The sequence below is a fragment of the Apteryx mantelli genome, chromosome 5, assembly GCF_036417845.1.
Source record: "Apteryx mantelli isolate bAptMan1 chromosome 5, bAptMan1.hap1, whole genome shotgun sequence".
Taxonomy (NCBI): domain Eukaryota; kingdom Metazoa; phylum Chordata; class Aves; order Apterygiformes; family Apterygidae; genus Apteryx; species Apteryx mantelli.
Genome location: NC_089982.1, coordinates 47,518,034 through 47,542,457, shown reverse-complemented (window position 1 = coordinate 47,542,457; position 24,424 = coordinate 47,518,034). Strand labels below are relative to the sequence as shown.

At 36.3% G+C, this 24,424-nt stretch overlaps 1 protein-coding gene and 1 long non-coding RNA gene across 7 annotated transcripts in view; one reads left to right on the top strand and one right to left on the bottom strand.

Moving 5' to 3' along the window:
- Positions 1 to 24,424, top strand: part of VEGFC (vascular endothelial growth factor C) — a 166,369-nt gene that overhangs the window by 87,074 nt on the left and 54,871 nt on the right. The window contains exon 9 of one of the 5 annotated variants that reach the window (XM_067297926.1): positions 23,046 to 23,237. The exons of 2 other annotated variants lie outside the window; for them this stretch is intronic. The gene's annotated coding sequence lies outside the window, so the exon portion shown is untranslated. Of the gene's footprint in view, positions 1 to 6,906; positions 7,337 to 22,719; positions 23,238 to 24,424 lie in introns of those variants that run through there. 2 more of the 5 variants (XM_067297924.1, XM_067297928.1) reach the window with 2 other exon arrangements.
- Positions 1 to 24,424, bottom strand: part of LOC136992261 (uncharacterized) — a 98,242-nt gene that overhangs the window by 30,653 nt on the left and 43,165 nt on the right. The window contains exon 1 of one of the 2 annotated variants that reach the window (XR_010884407.1): positions 3,638 to 3,778. The exons of the other annotated variant lie outside the window; for it this stretch is intronic. This is a non-coding gene — a long non-coding RNA (uncharacterized lncRNA). Of the gene's footprint in view, positions 1 to 3,637; positions 3,779 to 24,424 lie in introns of those variants that run through there. 2 annotated transcript variants of the gene reach the window in all.

Genomic DNA, 24,424 nt, shown 5'->3' with positions numbered 1-24,424 from the left:
TGGGTAGCATCATAGAGTCAAGGTAGATATAGCTGTATTAATTTCAGTTGCTTCAATGAGCTTTTAATCATCCAGTTAAGAGAGATTAATTCTGAAGTGCAGCAAATTATATGTTACTGAAGCACTAAAACACTTTGTGATTTGTACTGCAGTCAGAAAAATCAATAAAATCTAATTATATGAACTGGTTTGCTGCCTGGAAGTTCATCTAGAAATAACCTCGAGCACAATTAATTAAGATAAAGAAGCAAACACTGAAGTATTTTTCTAAGATAAAACCAAGTCAGTTACTTTCACTAAAGGAAGATATAGTACTAACATTTACATTCATTCCCAGTCTATGAGAAACATACATAAATATATGCATTATGTAGATATTAAGCATTTGGCAAAGGTAATTTCAAAAAAAAAAACCCAGAGTTTTAAAATATATATTAGTGTCATCTTATGCTGGGGGAACCATGAGATTGTCTGATAGCACTTCTACATATTCATTTGCAAGAATAGCACAATGATAAGAGATGTTTTAATACTGATGTAGGTATATATATAAAATAGTATTATACTGTTTTGTAAGATTAATAATAGTTAATGCTTTAGGAGAATCAAAGCATTAAAAGTTCCTTTATTTATTTAGTACTAAAATTTCCTTTATTTAGTAAATTATTGCATTCGATTTACATTGCACTAAAGTTATAAACATTCAGATTTTACAAATCCACAAGTCTTTAGCTATTGAAGATCTACCAGTTAACATTTTCCTTTACTTTGCTTTATTAGTTACAGGTCATTGTTCTTTAAAACATACAGGAAGTATATCTTATATTCTTTAAGTATAGTTTATTTTGAAAAATACTTCCGAAACAACTATTTTTATTTTAGTAACTCTAACAATGATATGAAAAAAAGCATAAATAACTAGCAGGTTAATAAAATGTCACCTTTCACAACCCACAGTACCAGTTCAGTTATTCACAGTACCATGAGCCAGGATCCTCAATAGACTGTGTACGCAGGCTCTGAAACCACAGACCCTCCTGAGAGATTTCGAGTTGGGGGTGAGGCTGCAGCCAACCCTGCTTCCCAGGTGCTGGCTCCTACTGAGACCCATACCTAGGGCAGCTTCTCAGAGCTGCTTTTAGCTTAGTCCCAAGGTGATTTATATTATGCAGGGGGCTTCTCTAACCCCCAGAAAAAAAAAAAACAACAATAGTCAGGAAAGCAAAAAAAAATTTTTTTGTTTCTTGGGCTCTGAGGTAGAACATCAAGAAGAGTTTGGCTAAAGGCAAGTCAAAACCATGACATCATCTGCAGAAGGCAGCTTGTTGCTGACATCACTGATTCTTCCTTCTGATTTAAATGGTATTATTCATGTTGATGGGATCACTACAAGACTGTGATCAGTCTTCACAGTAGCGAGGCCTGGTAAGTGTCATCAAACACTCATGCTCCTTGCAGGTTGCTCTAATATCTTTGATTACTCAAGGAGGAAAGAAGTATATGTAATCATTGACATAGTATCATTCTACCTGAAAATGCTTAACAGTACCAAATAATTATAGCTGTTACAACACTGTAGATTGAGAAGATGTCAGCTTTAAATTTTGCTGTTGCTTTTACACAAAATCAAACATATCTATATCTACTGGAATTCTCATTAGCTTTTCAAGAGGGTGACCAACACCATTAAGCTCAAAGCACATTTCATGGAAAAGACTAAAAAGTAATACAGAGAAAATTAAACATCCCATCATTAATGAAGTGATAATAAAGATTAAGTACATTTGAAGCAACCCCCACTGAGAGCAAAACGGTTTTATATTCAGTTCAAAAGGCTTTAGAACTTTAAACCAAATTTTGGTCTCTTAACTATGTTGTTCCTGCAGTGTGGGTTCTGTTAGAACAGCAACATAACAAAATGCCATACCAACAAATAATTAGGTCTTAAGAATACCGATGAGCCACTGCTTAAAATTTCATTATTTATCATTTAAGAATCTGTAATGAGGAGAAACAAAGGGCACAAAGGAAGAAAACAAAGGATTAGATCCATGACTACCTTCATAACTGCCAACAGCAGTACCTAAATCCTAAACTTAGACCCCCAAAAAACTCATTTATTTGCCACCAATTCATAGAAGCAAGTTTCCAACAGTAAGTTTCTGTAGCCTGAAAATGCACTTCTGCAAATGTCTACAACTGCTTGTGTTGTCAGTGCAGCATAACTAGATACTTCAACTTCATCAAGGTGTATTATCTAAGGGCTTCTCTGTTTACCCTGTTAAATAAAATCTGGTAGATATTCAGAAAGTACTAACATCTTTCTGCACAACATACATTGAAAAGGTTCTCTTAGTCCCTTCTGTTTAAGTTGCTATACTTTGTATGAAATAATAAGATTTGTATCAGAAATTGAGAACTTTAATATTACCTATTTCATTTACTATCATGTTCTTGTAACGTGACAGCAGAAGTTAGAGAAGGAACTAGACTGTCCTGGATGTTATCACTTGCTATTGCTTTGTCGTTCTGGCGCCTTGACAAGTAGGAGAATAAATCCTCTTCATCTAGTCCACATGAATAATTCACCATGCTTCACTTATCTAGGATAATAAGACATATTTTTGTTCCTTTGACTAAAAAAGCTCTACTGTCATGAGTCTCTATTGTTCTACAGTGTACAAATAACTACATCTTTTTGTTTTTCTGCTGTAGTTTTATTAATTTGTAGGGTAAACTGACACAGTCAGAACTTGCTTATGTTGAATTTTCATCTGCCATGTTCGTCTTGCCTGGTGTGCACTTGATTCTTTTAGAGCATATCTTGGTTTAAGATGCTAAATGTTGATGTAATTATTTAACACTTCATATACTTCATTGAAACCAATAAATTTCCACTTAATAAGCTATCATCCTCATATTTAGTCAGATATAAACACTGAAAGGATTTAATAAAGAAAAATATTTTGAACAAAACAGCCTATTTACTTAAATTCAGATGGCTTAAAAATCTATTAAAGGGGAGAATTAGTATTAATTCTAACAGTATTAATTCTTCTTATGTCATTAATAAAATTCTGACTTTTCCGTCAAATCATCCAGGAAAATCAGATATCTAAAAGGCAAAACACTGTGTTATTTACACATGTGAAGAGTCTGTCTAGCATTTATTGCAATATTATCACCAATTCACAGTATAACCTCAAGGCAAAACTCAGAGTGAGTTCCAGTTTGGCATCAATACATTTTAAGTCTTTGGCTGATTGTAATAACCTCCCTGTGATTCTTGCTTGCTGAAATATTTGCACGCCACGCAGTAAAACTGTTGCAAGGCAGTGCAAAACTCGGTGGTACAGCTGCCTTTTTGTGGACATTTGGACCTACCAAGGCCCCTAAGAAGGGGGAAGCTGAAGAGCTTGTATCCAGGACAGCAACACTACCTAGGCAGCAGCTTGCAGCTAATTGCCAGTTAAGACGTCTTCTCTGTGGTCCCAAGTAGCTTGTTACAAAAAGGGACCTCAGGATAAAGAAGCTCCACACAAGAAAGCTTTGCTGAATTACATTTCACAAGGATATATACATGCTCATGCAACCTAAGAGCACGTTTTATTGTGCTTGATGCGAAAGAATGAAATACCTTCATATTGCATATCAGCAATACCGTATCACAGACACCAGTCATTCTGGTCTGAGGTTTTGAGCTGATGAATGTTTAACTTTGCTTGTTTCTCCAGATCTAAGAAAGAAAGATGTTGAAAAGCCATTTACACCTCATGGTTCACTTTGAATACTAAAGGAAATACAAACGTCTCGGGGTGGGGGGTGGGGATTTGGAATCAGAGTAGTTAGCAATTCACTTAATGGGCTTCAAAAATATTTAACCCAAGTGTATGTAAGAAAGATATAAGAGGTCTACACATGCACCTATATTAAGTCTTGCTTTGTTTCTGATGAAACTATCTGTTAAATGAGAAAACCGTTTAACCGGATATAATACTGCAGTAAAAAGCAGTCAGTGCAGCGGTCACATAAACATTCTGCTCTCCTATATTCAGGACCCACACAAGCATTGGTATTTAGAGCTCAAATGGCCAAATTTGCCTCTTAGCTGAAAAGAAAGACTTGTAATTGTCTCTGAAAGTAAAAAATAATATTCTGGAATTATCCGAGTCTTGACCCATTGTATCTCTAGAGCCTTGAAAGACTTGTTTTTCCCCTGTTAGAATGTTACATTTTGCTTGCTTATTACTTGCATTTCATACTGCTTGTTTTGTCCTTACACATTGTCATGTGCTGAGTAGAAAACATTTTCATAAGCAAAGAAAGTTATTCAGCTGGATCTTCCATTTACTGATACACACCGAGTAAAAGGAAAACATCAGATATGCCCTTTATTCACTTAAAGAAAAATACGTCATACAACTAACTTTTTCTTTAGAATTCTGATCACTCATGTTTTATTTTCAGAATTTGCCAAACATTATGCATTTCTGTTAGAGCTCTAATCTCCTTCTCATGTCAAAATAAATCATAGAAAAGGACAATGTTAACCATATTCTCTAGAGATGCTTAACTGCAAATAAAACAAAGAACACTGTGAGATTTTTATATTACTCAATAAAATCATGGTTCCAGGGCTATTCATAAATTTTCAAAAAATGAATTAAAAAAATGGCTGATTCATTGAAAAGCAAAAACAATAGAAAGAAAGAAGGGTCTTTTTGCTTTTGCATAAGCCTTTTCACACTAGCATTATGCCGATCTGTCTTCTAAATAGTCCATAAATAGTATACTAATTCCTGTGACAAGACCAAGCCTCTAAATACAACCTCTATTTCACTGCAGCCTCTGATGGGAATTAAAAATGCTTTAAGGATTGCACAACCAGGTCTTAGGCTATGATATCCAGCACTAGTGATACTTTCCCCAGAAAGATACCATGTAGTCTGATCCCCCAAAACGTTAACAATACCATCTTTCATTGATTTTTTCTTTTTTATCTAGTTCTGCTCTTTTACCACAACTACTCTTTGCATAGGGACAACACTGTCTTCACGAGAGTAGAGTAGCAGTCTGCTTTCTGTTGATTGCATTCTTGTATCCTTCCAGCTGAAATCTGAAAAATACCCACGTATGTGCACACACTACTTTTAGACACACGGTTCATCGTTTATTACGAAAACAGGTAGGTAGTCTATTTTCAATGCGTAACTTCAGTGCCTGGCTAGAGTTATTCACACGCAATCCCAAGTGGCTGCAAGAGGCTGCCCACATCCCGCAGAAAGCACTTCACAAAATCCAGTCCTTGAGGAAGGGGGTGCATGGCTGTCTTTCAAAGCCAGCAGGAAAGACAGTTAGAAAAATAACACATAACAGTCCTGGAAACAGTACTAAAACCACCACCCCCACCACCACTCCCAAGAGGGCCATAATTAGTAGTTCAGAACCCCCCCCCCCTTTTTTTTCCTTCTTGCTTCTGTTGAAGTCAGTGAATTCAGTCAGTCTGCACACAGAAGCGGATCTAAGACTCTGACCTGCTTCAAAATGTCTCCGGCAGAATTTAGTGTCCAAGTCAAACAAACAGATGCTGTGACTTAAGAATGGTATCATTTTGATAGCTTCCAAAAAGTAATTGCTATATTTTCTTATTTACTGTTTAAACACAATAAAAGGAAAATGAATATTCCCTTTAAAGCATGCTGTGTAACTAGTTTTCTACTAAGTATTTTGAACAATACCTGATAAATTCCTACAGAGATATAGTTAGATAACCAAGGAAACTTGTATCATATATAGATAGATAGATGCATAGATATAGATAGATATGCATATCTATATAATATATGCACACACACAGAGTGTCAAAAAATTTTAGAGATTTGAGTTTTGAATGAAGGGAAAGCTGGGGAAAAACTATTGTTTTGAACTACTTCTTATTTTATTTAGATAATAAAAATATAATTATGGGTAGAAAAAAAGACAAAATTACCAGGATTAGAAACTGTCTCTTTCCAAATAGGATATTTTCCAAATGTCATAATTTGTCAATAAAGATAAAAAGGTTTGTACCCTGAGCAAAGAAATGACCCCTGCACTAGGTCTTCGAGACTATCAGTCTTGCTTTGATACTGCGACAGTTCTCAAACCTTTTGGAGTATGACCCCCTTTTTTCCATGATGTTCCATCTCCTCCCAGTACATATTGTGAACAAATTTATATGAGTAGTATTTGTTTACCTATTATTATATAACCCATAAAAAAACTATATATTTAGCTTCTGTAAGTAAGTATATTTTACATAGTATTAATGGCAATTCACTTTATGTAAAATGTTATGTCAAGTCTCCTGGTTTCTCTTACCTTCTACCTTCAGCACTTAATTTGATATTGAATCATTCTGCATGGATTTATGTCCCACCATTGTCTCTATTCATTGACTGATTCCTTGTTCTAGATAATCTGCCCTCTACCAGAGTTGTGACTGTATGCTGTTTGCCTCTTGGCCATACCACGGGTCATGTGCTGGCATACAACCTCTTCTTTACTTCTTCCACAGTAGTAAGCTGTCATGGAAGAAGGCCTGTATATAACGCTACATAGTTTCTCTTGTAATAAAATAGCACAATCTGAAAATTGAGCTCAGTGAGGAAGATTCAGAATTTCAGATATTTACAGTTCATCAGAACTGATATCTAGCATCTCTGTTAATTAGACTTGCCTTCCCTTTGAAAAGCTGTGATTATGAAAATACCTACATACAGTTCCTTCTGCTTTAAATTAATTATTGAGCAACGGAGATCAACCTCCATCATTTTTGTTCTTTTAATAGCGATTTTCTAAATTCATGCAAGTGGGTGACAGAAAGAGCTCTGCTGAATGTAATTTTCCTTTTTAATTACATTTTAGGTCCAGAGTGCTAGTTATGTGTTAGTTACAATCAGGGTCTGAAAATTTCCCACCTCTTCTCAAGTGAACAACTGTGCCAACAGCCCTTCTGAACATTTGAGCAAAGGCAGTCTACATTTTCACCTAAGGTTTTTCAAACACAAGATGCTAATCCATGAAACACATACCAAAATATTCGTGTGGCCACAAGTCACCACATTCCTCAAGAGAACCAAGAGGAACCAGAGTGCTGGAAGCAGTGCAGATGCAGGTGCCCCATGCAGTGGACCTGCACTGCGGCCCCCAGGCTGCTGGGTGATCAGTCCAGGGCAGCCCCAACTACCACGTACCATGCGTTCTATGTTAAATGCCTACTGAATAACCACATAGCTTCTGCTCCATGTAGACTATACCATGTAATAATAATAATGCTTTTATTATTAAGTTTTAAAACCACTATGTCAAATATTTTGTGTTTAGCACACAAAAGCTTTTTATCAAATTTATCAGATTAAATGCATATTTAACACTTACTTCATCCTGGGTCACTTAAAATGATTTCCAGAAGCATTTTTAATAATAACTATGAATGCCAATTATGCATCATTCACCATTATGAAACACATTTGCCAACAATTATTATGTTGTAATATTTAAAATAGTTTTACCCTCTATTTGGATAGGAAATAACTATGGAATCTTGCTGCTTCATAATACTGGCAAGCATTAACTTCTTAAAAAAATCTGCTAGTAAGATCTAACAGGGCAATACAGTCCAACCCAGATATATGCCAATTTGGCTCCAGAAACAAGTTCTAATTCATTAAAGCATTTCAAAAATCAATAGGAAATCCAGATCAGACATCCAAAAATTTAGTTATGTGATACTACCAAATTTGTTCATTTTCATTGTTCCACTAGAGTACTCAATTCACTAACTTCACAGACAATCTTTGGTATTACCAGGTAAGATCGAATCTTCTTTTCATGTTTATGAATAGTAATGACATTATCCCTGTCCTCAATTGCCCTAGAAGAACAATAGGAAGGGAGACCATGGTTCTGAACGCTATAAAGATACACTACATGTCCAATTGTGTATTAGACTCAAGTAAAAGCTTTTTTTATTCCCTTGTGGTCTGAAAATAAAAACTTATTATGAACCACACACAATTCTATGCTTTTTTAGGTTGACCTGAATGGCTTTACCAAAGTATACCTGCCTAATTTGATTTTCTTCTATGATGAAATGGCTGGCCCTGTGGAAAAGGGGAGAGCAGTGGATGTTGTTCACCCTGATTTTAACAAGCCTTTTGACACATCCTCCCATAGCATCTTTGTAGCCAAACCAGGTTAAAAAAAAAAAAAATGGCTCAACTGCCGAATTTGAAGAGTAATGGTTAATAATTCGAAGTCTAGCTGGATGACAGCTACTAGTGGCATTCTTCAGGGACCAGTATTATTTAACATCTTCACCAACATCTTGGATGATGGAATGGAACAAAACACTCCTTCAGCAAGTTCAGGGATGACACCAAATTGGAGGAGCAGTCAAGACAGTTAAGAGTAGAGCTGTCATTCACAGGGATCTCAACAAGCTGAAGAAATGGTTTGACTGAAGCCTCATGAAGTCCAAACGCAAAACCCTGCACCTTGGACAGAATAACCCCACACAGTGCTACAGATTGAGTGGCAACAGTCTAGAAAGCAGCTTGTAAGAAAAGGATCTGGGGGTCCAAGTGGACAAAAAGTTGAATATGAGCCAGTGAAGTGTCATCGTAGCAAAGAAGGCTAAGAAAATGCAGGGCTGCCTGAAGAAAAATAGGCAGCCAGTGAAGAGAAGCAATTATTCCACTCTGCTCAGCACGTGAGGGCACATTTGAGTGCTGTGCCCAGCTGTGGGCTCCCCAGTTCAAGAAAGACCTTGAACTGGAGAGAATCCAGTGGAGCGGCTGAGATGGTTAGAGGATGGGAGCCCAAGGTGTAGGAAAAACTGAAGGAGCTGGGTTTGTCCGTCCCGGAGAAGGTGTGTGTGTGTTGGGGGGGGGGGGGGGCAGTCACTGCTCTCTTTCACTAGGTGATGCGTGACTGTAGAGAAGACACAGTCGGACTCTTTTAGGTCCGCAAAGAGAAGACAAGAGCCAATGGTCACAAGTTACAGCAAGGGAAATTCTGACTAGGTAAAAGAGAACATTTTTCAGAGTGAGGGTCATTAATTACTGGAGCAGGCTGGGGGTTGTGTTATCTCCATTCCTGGAGGTTTTCCAAACTCAGCTGGACACGGCCCTGAGCAACCTGCCCTAATTCTGAAGCTGCCCCCACTTTGAGCAGGGATGATTGAACTGAATGAGCTCCAGAGGCCCCAGCCTAAATTTTAATATGAGTCTATGAAAAGTGGCAGCTGTTTTTGAGCACAGAATGAAAATAGCTTTATGATGACTACTTGTACACTCATTCTTCATTTGTTGTATCTTTGAAAAACAATGTGATCCAGGACAGGAAAGAAGAGAATACTAGGCAGGTGAACTGTGTAGAGACAGACACTAAGGGGAAAATCCACAAGGCTGTTTTGTCACCTCTCTTCCTAGTAAATGTAATGAAGTGGCTTATTCTAGTAACTGATAGCATCCTAATTCCCTTATATGTCTGGATTTGAATGTTTCACTGAAGTGAGCCTACCATTTGCCCTCCAGTCAAAGGGATACACCTGCTAAAAGCACCCAGCATCTCAGCATATTTATGGTCATAGCTGGTGGTCTGTAAGCAAACATCAACGGAGAGGCAAGGACTCAAAACCACGTGCCTCACCTGACAGACCTCCTTTGCTCCAAAAGCCAAAGGGGACAGTTTTTGAGCATCTAATCATTTCTGTTTCACAAAATGTAAGATCTGCTTCTAGTGAGATAATTTAACATTAAACGTTCACCAGACAAATGAATATCTTACTTAGGCTAACTAAAAAGTCACTCCAGATTTAGGAAAGTATTTGTCCAGTGGACATCTCTATCTAAAAGCTCATCCAGACTCAAAGGTACCATTTTGTACATAAATCTTATCCCAACTCAAAGCATTCTCCTCTTATTATTTTACTATAAAAAATCTTCCTGTTTTCAGTCAACCCTACAGATATCATCAGAATCCTATACTGAATGTGTAAGCCTTTTAAGGAGCCACATAAGGAATGTTTAAAACAATCTTAATATTGCTATATTTTATTCATTTCCATTCAGTTCTCTTTTTCCCCAGTAACTGTTCATCCTTTAATTAAACCGCATTTTTTTCTCACAATAAGGTGTTTTAAAATCACTTGATCCCCGATTCATTCGAATTTTCAAAGAACAGCTAAGACTATACTTCGAATTTATTCAGCTACATAGTTATATGCCCTGAAGAATTTTCTAATGTAAAATATAAATCTGTTTTCAGACAAAGCACAAGAAAAATAGTTCAAATATTCATTTTTAGATTAACTGTCTCACCAGCAAAGACAGAAGATGAGCACTAGTTTAACAGTATATGAAGCATGAACTTACTTTAGCACTTTTCTAAGTTTAGAAAAGCCATTAAACTAAATAGTCACTGTTTTAACATTTTTCCCTTCAAAGTTTCTTCACTGGACTCAGGCTCCTTCCCAAATATTTCACACAATTTAGCACAGAAGAGAAATTATGCCCAGCTGTAGCCGAAATCTGTTCTCATTCTCCCCACAATTCTCTCCTAAGTTCAACCGATTCACTGGTTATTCTGAAGCCAACCTGTGCTATATCAATCACTATCTCGTAAAATTGCCAGACAATTTGCCCATCAGATAAGAAAAATATATGTAAGCACTGTGTTTCCAAATTTTGAGAGAAACTCTATGAACATGCACCACAGCTACTGAGAGATACATCCTACTGCAAATCCAATTTTTACTGCTCACCACACTCACCTTTTGCACTGATGCTGACAGTGGGAGGTTGGTATATGGTGGGGCTTGCAAAGCCACCTGTGATACATCTGGAGGACTCAAACACGGATTCTGCACCTGACTAGGGCAGAGGTCTGAATCCATATGCAACCAGATGAGGATCATATTCTGAATTTTTAACTTCAAAAACACCTAACTTCCAGCATTTGAGAGTGAAGAAAAATCTGCCAAGCAAGAGGAAAGCTATTTTCAAAGTACTTAAGAAAGAAGGTTATTGAATCTCAGGTGTTTAGCAACTTAATTCTATTGAACTACCCACAGGAATTGATTTCATTCATTCTGTTTTGTTAAATAAGAAACAATATTTAGTTAATGTATGAATTAAATACATATAAGATATATTGAATCACTAATACTAGAATATAAAAAGGTAATTTCAGTGATTGAACATAGGTATTTCTTGCCATTTGAAACACCAAGAATATCTGGCACATAAGTTCAGGGCTGCCAGGTACAAGTATGAGGCCTACAGGCCAGAGCTCTTCTAGAGAGGTAGGATACATTTGGACAAAAAGCCACAAAAATGGCACTGAACATCTTTGCTTAGGCACCTGCATTACACCCTGAACTTTTACTTTCTCTATGCCTGTAGTTTTAGCCACTTTAAATGCTTTCTTTTCTTCCCATTTCTGATTTTTGGAAGCATTTAATCACCCAATTATTTAGCTAATTTAGATTTTTGGCTAAAATTTTACTATGTTCTTATCCTAAGTCAAGATCAATCCATAGTTTTAATATTGTTTCATCTCCATGCTACTTGTTAATCTTCCAAATTGCTGAGTATTATAAGCAACCACATTAATATTTTATATATATATATATACACACATATAAGAAGACACCCTCCCATGAGAAGTCCTTATTTTAATAAGACTCTCTTATGTAATTTTTCACGTTAACAAACTTCCCTGCAACAGTCTTCTTTGAAAGATCCCATGACTAAAAATATTTTGAATGAATTCCATCATTGTTTGTATCTCCTGTTACACCTGAGAAGGCATTTGATCTCATACAATATGCAGCAGTTGCTATTGTTCTAAAAATTGCCTCTATTGGATTTTCTGTGTGAACAGTTTCTGAAAATTATGATGGTTGAATTGGTGGTCAAATCAGTCGTTCTGAGAAAGCTCATAAAATCCCGAGAGACTTGCAAAGAACAATCAATCCCTACATCAGGAAGCAAAAAGGAAGTGCCAACCCAGTGGAAATTTATTTATTACACGTTTGAAGTCTGCTGAAATAACAAAACATTGGACTTAACAGTCCAACAGGGCATATACAAAGGCAATGGAACTAAATCTTATTTTCGGCCAGGGAATGGTATCCAAGTAAGTATTAAAAATGGATTTTTTTTTAAGTCACACCTATAAAAGTTAAAAGAAAAAGCAAACATGGTAATATAAATTAAATTAGGCATCAGTGAGAAACCTTCCTTGAACTATATCCTTGCAGGAAATTGGCTAAATGTAGCCCCTTGGCGCCAAGGAGGTCATGAGCTCTGCGTCAGTGCTAATTCATTTTTCGTGACCGCATTGTGTTGGGAAATCCCGATTCCCATTGCTGAAGTGTAAAACAAGACTTTGAACTCTATGGGATATGCATATGATATGCCAAACATGAATGAAATTTAATTTCCTTAAACCTGTAAGGAGTGCACAAACACTGAAAATGTTCCATATAGCAGTAATCACTTTGTTTTGCAAAGATTCTAGACAGATTTTCCTTCTGAAATGAAGATTACATTTGAAATGAAAATATCTAATGCAATTCAGATGTCTTTTAAGATATCACCTAAACTAAAACTTTCTTAAAACAAAGCAAAAATAACCTATAACCACCTTTTAAGAAACTGTCAATTGTAACAGATATTCACAAGAAAAGCTAATTCATATCTACTGACAAGACTACTACTAAAATCATCTAATCCAAGTTTGAGCATGATAGCGACCAAAAGATATCACCTTGTAGTCTTCTCCTCAAACCCAAAAGTTATATCTGAGCTACAACTTCTCTTAAATAAAAGACAATCTTGACTGTAAGATCACAGAAGTTGAAAAATCTACTGAATACCCAGATAAAAACATTCTAGCAGTTAATTACAACCATTAAAAATCTGTATGTTGTGTTATACAGACAAACCAGCAGAATAAGTATGATGAAGAACATCATATGTTATGCGTACATGCTCAGAGGTGAAGGTTTATCGTGCTCACAGCCTGTATCCCTCAATAGGCAAATTGCAGCGTTCTGCACTAGCATCAGCTTTTGAGCATGCCAAGCTTTAGGTTATGTAGCATGTGTGGCAGCTGTGTTCAGTAAAATCAAGGATAATTTTGGAGAGGTTCACTTAAGAGAAAAAATATAAAACTCTCTTCACCTAATATACAACCATCACCTGCATACAGGCACAGCCTAGAATTCAGCATGTTGTAAACCTGCTTTACAGATTTTCATATCTTTGCAGACCTTCCTTGAAGAGTATCTGATGTAGGTCCCATCAGCTCTTCCACTGCTTCATTTGCTCCATCAGTGTTACTACTGTTTGTCTAGACAGAGCTGTGCTGAACTACCTCTAATCTAAACACAGCTTCCTCTATAAAAGGGGCAAGGAAGGGCATGCCACAGGGAGTGAGCAAACAAGTCATGAGTCAATTTTTCTTTGTATAGGCACTGACACTACAAGCAGAGATCTTTGGAGATCATACCTGGACCGACATACCTGTCATCCACCTTCTGCATGCACTGCCAGAGAGTAGCCTCCTGATGCGACTATCGCACTTTGTTTGGAAGGAAGCAGGCTTAAGCAGCAGAGCACAGGGAGATCTAGTGGAGATGCAAGATCTTTTCCTAGTACTGAAATGCTGCAGAGAGCAGTTGGAATGATCAGCAGTGTGGAGGGGTTTAGTAATTATACACAGAAAATATGCTTACAATCCAAGTTACCTGAAGGAGACAAAGTGCATCTCCTTACCATGGCAGTAGATATAATTCTGGGTGATGTTAAGGAAGGAACAAGCTGCTGATCACATACAGGAGGTGATCTCCTTTTCTATCCCTTGCAGAGTGCTTCCATACTGGCAGGCAGGTAACATCAGGATTTCCAGAATTTTGGGACAGACTGAACAGTCTAATTTCAGCAGCACCAGGCCTTTCCTTGCATGGAATAACTGGATACTGTGAGTCAGTGCATATTGTTATTTGGATGAAAACCAAACCTATCTATCTCCTCTACTGAACACTTCACAGCAATGAAAAGCTATGTTTTATGCAAACCATTTTCCACCCAAGTATACCATGATGAATTACTTGAAATACTAGTAGAGATACAAGCTCTGTTCTCTTACCTATTTGCTGAGTCTGTACTCATTCCCTGTTTCTTTGGTCTCTTCCTGGTTTCACATGCTGCCATCACCCATTAAGGGAAAAATGTTACCCCATCCTATGGACACTGGTTTTATTTTTCTTTTCTAAATATACATTCTCACTGACTTCTTTAAGCAACCCATATGACAATAGGCATTATGGAGGTCTGAATTCCAGAGAGTGATTAGATGTACATGGGGTTTTAATTGAACACTTTTCAGAGAGAAGATTATGCTGTAGCCGGTGTGGCATTACTAACAACATCTGCAAAGAAGTGTCTGACAAAATCTATCAGCACATGATTACTCACAGTGTCGATAGAAATCCCTTTTTAAATGGAAGTAGACTAAATGATCATCTAGAGGTTGCTTTTACTTGTCAAGATGCAGTGAGATATTTGCACTGACTATTATATCCATAAGACTTTCAAACTAGTACCTTTCATCAATACTGAATGTACTCTGGATGATGTATGAGCAAAAACACCATCTGAGTTTACAGTTATGCACTCCAGTCATTCTAAAATCCACATATTTTCTATTAAATACTGGGGAGTAAGTAATTTTATAACCATTTGGCAGCATAGCCAACAGATTTTTCCATAAAAGGAAAATGTTTCCATAAGATTATAAACTATTTTTAATCACCTTTTAAAGTTCATTTTTATACTAAACTGTTTGACAAGCATTAATCAATCATAGTCATCAAAAGCAGCAAGGCAAACAGACCAACAGAGGATTATTTTGTTGCTGATTGGCCTACTTTGATCTACCTGAGAGTATCAAAAAGAACCTTTCAGAGAAGGCAGTGTGTATTATTTTACAAGGCAACATGTATTGTTTAGACTATGAATTGTCCCAAGTAAGTAAGGGGGGGGGGGGCGGGGAAGAAGAAGAAGCAAAGCCAGCAGAGAGATTATACATTTCTTAGCAGTGAATGGAATAAGACACAAGAGGTCTTGGCCTTAGAATATTATGAAAGCTATTGCTGGCCAATCTTCTCCACTCTCTCTTTTCTCTGAGTACACTCATTCAACAGTAGCTAGTGTTTCTTGGAAAAAAAATATCTAATAAAATTTGTCTTCAGTTGCTTATGAAAAAAGTAATAGTGGTTCAGAGCTGTTGGCTTTTTTCCACAACGCACTTGAAATAGGAGGTAAATTCTGCCTTTGGAAAGCTGATTCTCTCCCAGAGCTCCCTAGAGAACAAGAGTTTCTCACTGTAGTCAGTACAGTAACTTCACTAACCAGGGTTTATAATGCATTCATAACATAGCTTTAATCCCTCTCCAGACCCCATCAACTGTTTCTTGCTTTAAAAAAGGCAGAGCTGCACCTTCTATATTTCGGGGGCCAGAGGTCTGCTTCCAACCCCACAGATGAGAACACTGTGAAGGCAGGCCAGTTCAGCAGGCAAGCAGGAAACCATTTGCTATCATTTTGCATTGCAGCCCAATAGTGATCCAAGAATCACATTTAGGGGCCATTGGGTTACAGCATGTATACAGCATCATACAGCAATGCCAGCTGATAATATGTCTTTACATAGAACATATCTTTTGATGAGAGACAAATTGAAGAGTTTATATAGGATGCAGGAATGCAGAAATGGAGAAGACTCCCTCCAGGCATCAATTTTCATCCCCAGAATCAAAGCAACCAAGTAAAAATGAAGTTTGGGAGGCCACAAAACAATTCTCACTCCCCCAGCACAAAACAAGTCATAAACCACTTCACTACCTTATAATAAGTTTAGACTGTTTAATACAAAACACAAATCATAATGACTGCGGTCTGCACTGCAGATATATGCCTTATGCTTTAACAGCATTTAGGGAGATTAGAAAATACTTAATCAAATTACCAGAATTAGAAGTTATCTTACCAAAGGACAAGTTAGTTTTGGAAGATTTATCTTCAGAAAACTTAAATTGTACTCCAATATGTCTTTCTACTTTTTCTTTCTTTTACTCCTCAACTCATTTTCTTAATACTTGCTACTAGACCTGAAATTTCAAAAATCTTGAAAGCACTTATCCAGTTCCCACCCATAATCCACTCAGAATATGTTACATTCTGACTTTTGCTTCCATCATTAAGGAGATGATTTCCATTTCCACACTTTCATAACCATTAGCCATCTGGCTTTTGCAGATTTTTTACAACAGTATTTAAAATTGAAGCAAGGTCAAGGTGATTAAACTAATGCTTCGAAAACAGAATTCTTATTTTAAAATATCATTTTTCTTCTTTCTTATTTAACTTTCATTTTCTACTGACATTTTTATTGTTTGTTTTAACATCTGAAAATATTCTTGAAGAACACATATTTAGTAATCCTGATTGATTTTTGCCATATCGTGTGTGCGTGTGTGTGTATGTATGTATGTATGTATATTTATTGTCTTTTGTCAACCATAGAACCAATAAATAGTTTATAAATATGAGCATTATTGTATATACGCAAATGCACACACTGAGGAAAAATAAATGGACGTACATTTCTTAAGAGACTTTTTAAGCATGTGTCAATACTGAAATAGAGCTCTCCACAATTTCAGATGATATTTTGATCCCCTAGGCTTACAATCAAACATTTATTCTCCTTTAGGTAGTACATACATTTTGAAACCTAAGCAGAATGTCTTCAAGTTAATTACTAAACTCAAGGGCTGCCACACACGTATCTGTTATGTCAGACAAAACACACATTAGGTGTTGTCCCACATCCCAAGGATGTTATTTGATGTGACAACATTACAATTTATCTTTTTATTAGTCCCTGGAGTTGCACTAATTTTGACAGCTGCTAAACTCATTTTCCTGCATTTTAACTGCTCTAAGACAATCATAATAAAGGGACAAATCCTGCTTGGCTTCCTAAGGGAGAAAGGCTTTGCACAAAGCTTTTAAAACATGATGAAAGCATAGTGATTGTTAAGATTTTATGGTTTGTTTGGGTTTTGCTACCCATTCAAAGCAAGCAAACTAAACAAGCAGTGATCTTTGTCCCTCTTCTTCCCCTTAATATTTAGAAAATATCTACCTGAGTGCTAACCTTTAAAATTATGTATTCTGACAGCTGCTAAACTATAGGGATAAACTAATAAGCATTTGTTTAATCAAACGTCTTCTAAAGATAACTATATAATCAGATCTTAAATATAACTATTAAAAAAATTAATTTCTTTTATTTTTAATATGAATTTCTTTTTCAAAAAGGAATTTAAATAGAAGCTCTGTTTTATACTACTGCTTCTCCAAAATGTGTATCTTCATGGGCTTCCCGGATACCTAATACATGCTATGTGACAGATGTTGTAAACCCCCTCTCACAAAAAAAATTGAAAGGCCCAGCAGTAGATGTTTTGTTTTGAGAGTGAATAAAAGGAGAAGAGCAGAGAAAAAAACTACCTCAGAAGATGCTTTCACTGGGAGAGAAAGACCAGTACAGAGATATCGAGGAAGACTGGGAAGTGGGCATTTCAAAGGAGGAGCTGACAAGACATTCATCCTTCATGAGGGACCACCAGCCTTTCAGATAAAGCAAGAGGAAAATGTGGTTAATGAAATTAGTCATCCAAACTATTATCATAACCAAAACTATCATATATTTGAGATTCATTTCTCTCAAGAAGAAGGATTTGGTCGAGTAAGTATCTCAAATCAAGCTTCACAGCCTGGAACCTAAAGATATGTCATTGGCTATCAGAGATCTTACTTGTCCTCCCATTTTCCTGCCACAGAGCTATTCAAAATACCAATATTCACAAGCAAACTCATCCAACAGGCTGGATTTACAAAAACGATGATTCTACTTATGAACAATGTCTACATGAAATGCATCCTATAAAGCTTAACAACATTCTGAAAACACAGTTTTCACTACTGATTCTCCTTCTTCCAGCCCCTTAACATCCAGGAATGCAGTTACGTCTTTCCTCCCGCACCCTCACCCCCCTTCAATTGTTTGGCTTTCTCTTCATTATACAGCAAATTGTATTTATTGCCAGTTTATCTGTACTAAGATCACACCTATAAGCTAGCTAACATTAGACCTTTTGCAAGATTTATTGAGAGCCTTTAGGAATTTATTTAGCTCCATCTTCAAAAATCCTAGAACTGTCAATAGCTTTTGCGGGCTAAAAACAGAAGTGATATTAAAAAAAAAAAAACAAAAAAGTGAAACTGTGCTTTGCAGGAGTGGCCAAAAAGGCCAATTTCAAGTTTCATATTTATGTCAAGTGAAACTTCGTATGCTTTCTAAATTCTAACAAATATCCCTTGGCTTGTAGCAGCCTGTTCACTGGGGAGCAAAGAAAGAACCTGGCGAGACCTGGATCAGCCATGTTTGTTAAGCATAAGTCAAATGATTATTTAAAGCTTCCCTCCCTCACTCCTGCTTTTCTTGGAAGCCATGTTGAAAAAGACTTCCATATATTTCAGTCTACATCAGAAAGGGAAAAATCATGTGGCCCCATGTGGAGTTTAGGGGTAAAAAGCTGCAGCTGGTGAAAAGAAATTTTCTCATGAACTGTAGAAGGTTTTTTTTTTTTTTCGCATTTTGGTTTGGGGGATATTTTTTCCAACAGGAGAAAGGAAGGAGTTACAAAAAAGGTAGTCAAAAGGTCCTATAGCACATTACTGATTACATGCAGACTGATGCAGAAATGCTGTTCAATTCTGATAAAAGCTGTTATTTTATATTTTTATTTAATCAAAGACGATTTTCAAAACTTGCATAAATTATCCTTACACCTCTTAATTAAGCCATATTTTCAGTTACATACTGAAATACTGTGATGTCATCAAGAAAGTGTTACTGAACAGCAAGACAAAGAAATTATCTGGAGGTGCCATAGCCTGATGCCAAGAGCAGAATGGGGTTAGCTGGAGCAGTTAGGCACTAGATCTATTGCTCTATCCAGGGGTATTTCCCACTCCACAGCTGGATTCCCACTCTGCACTGAAATGAAACCTCAAGGCAAATATTTTATTTCATTTCACTCTCAGTATGACTCATAGGAGAATGAGCTAGAATTGCCCTCTTCACCTGTATGATTTCATGAAGTATTTCTGCATGTTTCCCTGCAAAATAGTTGTTCTTAGTTTGCACCTTTTCTCAAATGTTACACCGTAGCATCACTGAACATTCAAGTATAAAAAATTCTCAACATCACCATAACAGTCATGTCCTGAAATACTGTCATCTTGCAGCAGAACTGAAGGCAGAGTCAAAAAAGACTTAGTGGCTATTTTAAAAGGTTTGTCTTGAACAGCTCCCTTGAAGGCATTTCCTGCTATTGTCTTTTGAAAGCTATGTCAACTCTTCATTGTTCTTCAGGGCCTAGGCTGATAGCATAATATTTAAGTGTCCCCAACTTTGAGTGTTACCTTCCATTTCCAATGACATTTAGGTTCCAAAGTGTTCAAATAATTTTGAAAACTGGGATTTCGGCTCTTGAGTCACTTGGAAACTGTTAAAAAGTTTTTGTGGAGTCTTACAAGGCTACAACACATAAGGCACTCTCGAAGAGCAAGTGACCCTGTTTCCCAGGATCAGCAGCCTAGCGCAACATTTTAGTAGGTGCAGGTCATTTCTCCCATATCTCCCTCATATCTTTATGAACATGCTTTTTTCCACAAATTCCTGATTGTTTCCTTCAGCACTGATATTGAGCTAGAATAGCATCTTTAAAACTTTGATTATTTCTCCTACTTTCTTATTAGGAAAGTATATTTCAGCTCCCATGCACGTGTCTGAGAATCAAGTTTGCATTAAATTTTTTATAAAGGATGTAAAACTATTCAAAAAACTGAAAGGGCCACTTAAACAAATCACTACCTATATGTGGGTGGTTAGGGCTCCTGGGGATTGCAAGCTGATTCTTGTGAACTTTGGTTTTAATAAATCAAGAATGCCTCCTCTTTAATTTCAAAGCAATATTAAGTGAGCAGTAAAATACTCCAGCAGTTGTTCATATAATCAAAATCTCTCAAGCAACACATAGACAACTGACACAGTTTCAATCCAAGTCACAAAAAAATACCAACATAATTACTGTGAACGAAACAAATGCAAACATAATGCACACCAGTCAGGAAAATTTGAAAAGAGCCACAGCTCCTATATTTCACTTTCCAGGTTTTAAAGTTTTTCTCCTTTTTGTCTCTCTTCCCATCTTTCACCTTGGAACAGCACGCACCTGCTAGCCTATGGAGACAGATTATATCAATGTACATGAACTAGAATTTAGCTGTTTTCAGCAGAGAGCCTAAGAATAGATGCCTGTTGCCTGCTGCTTCTTCCAATACCTGGTTCTTCAATTGTTTAGTCCTAAAAAACCCACTAATTTAGTATCTGATTTTAGATTTACTCTGCATACCTTACTACAATGCTATTCTGCTTGTACATCTGAACTGATGCATACCATCGTATTTCTAGATGTGAAGGTTGATCCACAATTTAAATAAGGATACCTCTTTCTGCTTTGTCACAGCTTGTCTTGCTCTTTTTTAAACAATGTATTTTCATATATACAACATCGTGACTGTCCGAGGGTGTTCTTTAAACATACAGAGGTGCATGGTTTCTCACTCGTACTTGCTCTTTCCTCACTCTTTCTCACTCTTGCGTGCCACCTAATATCAATTTCAAATGCTTAGAATTTGGCCTAATTGCCTGGCGTATCTGCAGTGTAATCATGTCATGGATGTGTTGTGAAGCCTACTGTAAAATAAGTTTTGTTACTTCTGACAGGCACTGATTTTATGGTTAATTTGAAGTCCACCATTCTTCATTACATCACTTTTTGCACTTGAATACTCTTTTTTTCTAATTCATTTTTCTTAAAAGACTCCATAAACTACCGGCATCATAATATTCACAACACCTAAGGATATCTAGCAACTCTCTTCTTAATCTCCATGAATTACCTTACTCCTTTTTTATATGTTAGGGTTTGGGGGGTTTACATGCAAGGAGCAGAATACCTCCAATTCCATCTCATTCTATAAAAACTGGCAAACAGCACTTGCAAAACATCATATGTAAGATGATAGGCTCTATATTCTGCATAGACTGAAAACACAGACAGGAAAAAGAAAAATATTTTCATGGAAAAAAAAATTTTTTTATTTGAAAATTTAGGCACTTTCATTGAGTAAGCCTCCTGATACTGGCACATACATAGGTAAGGCATGTTCTTATTAGTAACAATGATGCAAGAATATGTTTCTAAAGGACAAAATATTCTTGAAGAACTCTGAGAAAGGGAACATGTTTCTCTTTAATATGTCTTTTATTTCATCAGTGCTTTAGATAGACAACATTTTACAATACTTCTAGATGTGAAGAAGTTATAAAGAGTCACAAAAAGATTCTAAGTGCCCTCAATAGTTTCTAGCACATTCCCATATGGTAAGGTGTGTTCACCCACACTTAGATAATTCTTGAAAAGCAAAGGTAGAAGAAAAAAAATGTTTAAACAAGCAATGACGGAGATTGCACAGCCCCCGAGGCAATCCATTCATCTGTTCTCATCATTAATAAGCTTCTGTTAAAGTCTAGCCTTAATTTTCCGTATTGCAATTTTAAGCCTACTGATTTCTGTATTTTCAACTCTGAATATACAAAACAACCCCCCACCCTTCTTTTCAACTAGTTTTTTCGTCGTATTTATTTGAACGCAATTCAACTCAGTCTTCTCTTTTTTAGTATAAACAACTTCAAATCCTTCCATTTTTTCTCATGGAATCATGTCGTCTAAAAGAATGATTACATCTTTCTAACTGTGTTTAGGGCAAAAGGACTATCTGACATGTCATATATATGACCCTCCTTTTCATAAATCCCTTATGCCACTATGAAGTTTTGCATCACCACCTCCCTTTCTTTCACCAACCTCATGATTAGTCTCATTTAGGTGTACAACTTTTCCCCCGTAGAACAGACTACAGAATTCTAAAATATTTTCTCCAATTTGTCAAAAACATTCTAATCAGTGATCATGTGTGCACGTATGGCTTCTTTGTAGTTTAGCTTTATCTGCAAATATGCAATATTCTATTTCCATTATTCAAGCCATTAGTTAAAACTGAATAGTACCAAATAGGGGATAGTTGACCGAAGAATACCATTCACTGCATCTGTCCGTTGCAACAATGAGCCACTGATAATCATTTGCATATTATTTTCCATTTAGTTTGCATCCAACATAAAAGTAGCAAAGTAGCAGCAAAACATACATTTCCCAGGCTGCATGTGAGTCCAAGATGTATGGTATCTACTGATTCTGTCTATCCAGAAGGCCCACTGTTTTTCAGAATGAAATTAAACAGCTTAAGCATAACATGTTTTCAACAAATTTGTGCCGGATGTTACCTCTTTGCTATCTTCTGCATGTTTAGAAGAATGAACGTATTTTGCTTATTGATTCAAGAATGTTTCTAGGAGCTGAGTAAGACTCACTGGCCTTTATGAAATTTCCTACCTATGTTCCAGAAGAATGAAAAAAATCATTCAAAATTTCACAAGAGGAGGAGAGGGTCAGAAATTGCTGCAAAGAAGTATTAACCCATCCACCACTCCGCAGAACTCAGCTGATTCACAGAGATTAACAGAGAAAGTGAGATATAAATAAGACCAAACTGTAATGCAGTCCCTTACCTGCAGACTGCATAGCCAGTCCAGATAAATGTAGTCCAGATAGCCAGACTATACCAAGTAGTACAAAGCCCTAGCTGACCAAAAAAAAGTTTCTTCTCCACATAAATGAAATTATGTTGACTTTAAATGCCATTTTGTTTTATTACTAATGTTTTTCACAGCTCCTGTTTTTACAGTATATAATTCTCCTAACTTCCTCAAAGGGTGAGAAGGTGGCAGCAATGAAACTCATCATAATAAGAAATCCAGCTGCTGATTTTTTTTTATTTGCTCCTCCCTGAATATTTTTGATGGAAGTATACTTATGATTCCATGTAATTACAAGCAGTAAATCTAAAACAACCTATATTGATTCTGAAAATAAATACTAAAATTGTATACATTTACCACTTATCACAAAATTATTCCTTCTGTGCATTTTAAGATTTAATTTCTGTTATGTGTCCTGTAAGAAGATGATGTTATGGAAATCTGAAGGATCATCACAGCAATACATTTTGAAACACCAGAAACGTTCATAGAACGAGTAAACAGTAAAACAGTAAACAGTAAAAATGATTTTGTGCCTTGTAAACACAATCTGCTTTTATTTCTCAGATCCCAGGTATATGGATAGTAAAGACCAAGATTTTTAACTGGGACTATGGATTTATGGAGCCCAACTTGAGACATATCTAATGGTATCTCAGATTAGCCATCCATGAACAGAGAAGCTCCACAATCACTTCACGCACACAGAAGCAACAGTTAATTTTAAAACAGAGTATTAAAGGACCAGAATCATCTGAACATGAGTCTCCACTCAAATCAAAAAAAAAGTTGTATACATTTATCTTACAGTTTTGACCTAATGTGGCCACTAGTTTTTTTAAAATACAATTCTTCTTATTGACTTCAGCCTATTTTCTCTGCTTGGTATGGCCTACTTTAATGGACAAGAAATGAAATAAGAGATGGGACAGCCTCCAGATAAAGCAAATATGCTTTGATTTTCCCTTTACCATTTCCTTAATTACTATAAAGAATAACTTTCAGATTAGTGAAAACAAGGAAAAAGCATTCATAGTATAGACTACATAAGAATGATGAATTTCCTATACCAAATATGCAATCATTCAAAATATTTGTTTTGGAAAAGGAGCTTTTTTCCTACATAGTCCTTTTACTTGATCCTTTACTTGAAGCTACAGTCCTTTTGTTTATGATTGCACAAGCCTGTGAGTGGGAAGGATTGTACTAGCATAAATTTGTCATGGACAATAACAATTTCCCTGCAGGAGTGTACAAGACAAGGTAACAGGAGACTTCAGCTTTGGTAACAAGTAACACAGTTGTAAACTGGTAAATAAACTCAAAAGAAAAAAAAAAGTCTGGTCAAGTGAGGAACTGTCTTTAAGAAACAAAAGGTACCATTAAATATGTATCATTAGACATAGAAATAATTTAAGAAGAAGAAGAAGAAAAAAAAAACAAACTACCCTGGTTAGTACAGATTTGTAATTTTTTGTGATAAGTTTCTGCCTATCCTGTTTCAAAGCAA